Raw genomic sequence first — 4,495 nt, forward strand, 5'->3', positions numbered from 1 at the left:
CTGAAATAATTGTGCACATGGTTTTCAGCAGTGGAGCATTTTGTGTGCCTCTCAGTGGTGCAGTACTGCTGGGCAATTCATCAAAGGGAGGACAGAATGAAACGTCACTGGCTCACCTCTTACATTGTCATGTTGCAGAAAAAAGACAATCCTCTGGTGAAGGAGTATTACTTTATTATATTCACCTGATTAAAAAAAAAAAAAAATACACTCCTTCAGTGTTTATCTGCTGTCCTACAATCTGTGAGGGAGTAAATAAGGAACACGTTAGGATACAGTCAAATACTTTCAATACTGTCCTCTGCTGCAGGGACTTTCCCATTTAAAGGAATATAAATGTACTGCAGATTTCCAGCCATTATTCAGTTTACAGTGATTGATATAGTCAGGGCGTATGGACAGATTGTAGCATTCAGGACATCCAACTCAAGGTTACATACTGTAGGTCAAGCCTCTGAAAGGATGCAGCTGCTGCTTACTATTGTACCATGAATAAAGACATGGCTCGTGACTGGAATTTTAAACTACACTGTGTTTTTCTCCATCGTCTCTGAAGGAATATTTTGTTGTCTGAACAAGGGGCTGTACAAATTTCTGATTCTTCTTTAACAGGTGATTTACTTGTCCGGAATGCCAAATGAGAATAATATTCTAATATTCTTTAGTGGTGTTGTGCCAGTTCACACTTAAAAAGAGCTAGTTCAAATTTCAGTTCATACAGATGAAAATGAAGTAGTTCACCTTCATTTGTTCCGTTTTTTGTTTAATAAATAGGCTATTCTTTTTCAATAGAACCTCCTTCTACCCATCCATCACCAGCCCCAAATCATTGCCACACCCAAACTAAGTGAATTATTGTACACCACTGATGAATCACAGACATTAGTTACATTTAAAATCCGTACATAAGATTAATCCGAGTGTTCACTCGTTTGTTCATAAAACTGCTTCAAATGCTCAAACAAACTGGCTTCAGCAGTAGTAGATGCATATGTACCATGGATGTATTATCATCTGTACAGCTAGCACCGGGCTGTGTCTATGGAGACGTCATGCGGCGTGCCGAAAAACTGTCTTAAAACGTGAGCAGCGTTCACTCTCGCCAGGGTGAGCGTAGCTCACGTTCACTTTCATCTTTTGTAAAGTAATTTGTTCAGTTCAGTGTTCACAAAAAATATGAAGATGTTCAAAGAACGCCGTTCACTGAATGCATTCATGCACAACCATAGTCTTCAGTATATATGGATAAAAAGTTCCCACCAGTGTATCTAGAGTAAATTACTAAATATTTTTTACTTTAATCAACCACAACACTGTTCTCAGTCGGTCTACACCATGACTCAGAGAAAAAACCCTCATCCAAATGCTTCCTTTAATCGTACTGCTCTAAAACACATATTGAATAATGTCTGACTGTCTCTGTGGGGCACTGTGGTACATTTCTGGATGATCAGAAGGCTTTGAATCCATTAGCTAGATGTTATAGTGGAGTAGATGAGAATCCATTTTCAGTCGGCAATAACTCCATGAGGATGATGGGCCCAAATGGCACGGAGCCATTTTAGCTGCCACAGTCTCCATGGAGTTTCAGCCTTTCCTTAAAACCATCTAGATCTGCCATAATTATCTCTGTAGAAAGTACAGGTTTGTCATAAGTGCGATGGGGTTGATAGACTGATCAATTAATTGATCAGTCAATCAATTTTTTATGACCTAGGAGAATAATAAATCCTTTCCTCTTATCCCTTATGATTTCAAAGTGTGTTGGCATAATTGGTGTCATGTATTTTTCTCAATGTAGCTCTCCTTTATAAGTAATTTCACTTCTGTTTCTGTTGGTTTGGCAATGTCAGTTGTCAGTCAATGAGTCAGTCCACCATATTGGTCCAGACTGAAATATTTCATCAACAATTTTGCAAGGTTAATTGATAAATTGTAAAAAATCTGCAAATTAATCAATAATGAAAGTGATTGCTAGTTGCAGCCCTAGTTACTCCCTTACAGGAAAGCAGTGAAATATCTTGATTATAAGGTTGATCGCCCAGAAACCTGCCACAGATATTCAAGGTCCCCAGATTTTGCTGATCACCTGATTTTTCCTGTATTGCCACCATGAGGTTGATGTTTTGGGGTTTTGTTGTTCATTTAGTCCCATCATGAAGTAAAATTTGTGTTTTTATCCAATACTTTGGTTTATGGACAGATACCTGCAAAGGTAATGGCATTCCCACCAGCTGTACTTTGTGTTTACTGCTAATTATAAAATTTCTGCATGTTAATACGCTAAATATCAGAATGGTATCATTATCATTTATCTCCAAATGCTGCTACGTTGAAGTACAGCCTCTCTGAGTCTTGTTTTTAATTTTTCCATTATGAATATGTCTGCTATTTCTGTCTGCAGATATCATTGGCTTTTTAATTACCAACCATAACCAAAATAGCAGTTTAGCAGATTTTGTTGTTGACCAGGGTTTTCTGCAGCTGAACTGAATAGTTTTTTATTTCTCTGCTATAATTATCACAATCAGAAATTAAGCAGCTGTTTTCAAAGTGCTGCTTTCAAAGTCTAAGAATTGTTGAGGGTTGGCAGAGGTTTGCACTCAAGCAAAAGCTTTTTATTTTTAATTCACTACTTTTTAAGGTCTGGAAAGGAAAATTCCTTCATTCGTCAGCGGGATTGGCTGGCTGTGTAAATTCCTTTAATCCTTCCAAGAACGCCTCACCCAAGAGCAGGTGAGATATTCAGAGAGAAATGAAGTAGAAAAGCCTCTGTCACAGTCCACCATGTTGTCAGGTCAATGGCCCTTTTAGAAGCACAGGCTACTGAAGTGCCCTGGAGCTTGTTATCTCTTCATGCTCCATATTTGCTGTTGGTCAATGAGTGAAGCCAAAGGGCCAAGAAGCTGTCAGTGAGGGTCAGCAGTGACACAAACTCAATGACTCAGTAAGTCATCTCTGTGGCTCAGCTGTAAGGCAGTCTTGTAAGATATCAAGAGATAGAGATTTACACAATGGACACAGCATTCACTGTAGATTTCTACTCATTACAGCAGATATCAGTACGCCCTTATTTTCTGACAGAAATAAAAGGTTTCCTAGAAAAATGGTGAATCACAACTACAGTCACTTCTTTGAATCCATTCATCCATTTTCTGCCCCTTACCCCCGAGGTCAGGTTGCGGTGGCAGCAGGTCAAGCGAAAAAGTCCAGACATCCCTCTCCATAGCAACATCTTCCATCTCCTCGTGGGGGATCCCAAGGTGTTCCCTGATGAGATGTATAATCTCACCAGCATATTCTGGGTCTGCACTGTGGCCTCCTACCAGTTGGAGGTGCCTGGAAGATCTCCAGTGGAAGGCGCCTAGGAGGCAGCCGAACCAGATGCTTGAACTACCTCAACTAGCTCCTTTTGACGGAGCAGAGAGCAGCAGCTCTCTAAGGCTGGGCCCAGCCACTCTGCGAAGGAAACTCTTGTTTTTTCGGTCACTACCCAAAGCTTATGACCGTAGGTGAGGGTCGGAAAAAGATCGACCGGTGAATCGAGAGCTTTGCCTTCAGATTCAGCTTCCTCTTCACCACAGTGGTCTGGTATAGTGCCTGCTTAACTGCTGATGCAACACCAATCCAACATCATACATTCACTTGTGAGCAAGTCCCCGAGATGCTTGAACTCTTTCACTTTCAATCTTTCACCTGGGGCAGATAGCTCTCTTCAGGATGTCCCATCCCACCATTTACCGGCAGACAACTTAAGTCACCTTGAGCTGGAATGTATGTGTCCAATAAGATATTTTGGCATTTCAATCTGCTGGTCAGATATTTTTTAGGTTTTTGCCTTTGCCTATGCCAGGAAATACAGACAGAGAAAAGAATGAGCTGCAACAATGGTCCCGAGACAGAATTAACAATGTGATATTTTATGCATGAAGACTAAGCCAGTAAATGCCCATACTTTTTTGCTATTTTCATAGACAAAACAATTTATTCACAATATAATAAGCAGGTTAATCATTACCTGTAACCCTACTCTGAATACTTCAGTACAAAATAAATACTCAGTTAAGCTTTTGACTATGTATAAAAGTGAACATTTTATATTCCCTTTTTTTTCTACAAGCAAAGCAGGAAAAGTTACACTTCTACCATGTTTGTGCCTCTGTAATTTTTATACTCATTCTGACTTTTTGGTTGTAAAATTTAAAGAGTTACCTTTCAAATGAGACCAGGGTTGTGACTATAATCAAAACGGTTGAAGAACAGTAACAGTTATATTTTGGGTACTTGTCTGTTAACGGGGTTAATAAACTCTTAGCTGACCCACTACCATTGTTCAGGAAGATCAAAGATTTAAAAAGCGGAGAGAGCACAGGGTATACAGTGTTTCCTCTACATTCATTTAGCAGTGGCGGCCCGCCTCTGCTAAATCATAGCCGCCACGCCTTCAAATTTCTTTTATTTTTTTATTTTTTTATTTTTTATTTTTTTATTGTCG

The sequence above is a fragment of the Seriola lalandi genome, unplaced genomic scaffold, assembly GCF_002814215.2.
Source record: "Seriola lalandi dorsalis isolate HSWRI2012SDOR001 ecotype SW California unplaced genomic scaffold, Sedor1 jcf7180002054446, whole genome shotgun sequence".
Taxonomy (NCBI): Eukaryota; Metazoa; Chordata; class Actinopteri; order Carangiformes; family Carangidae; genus Seriola; species Seriola lalandi.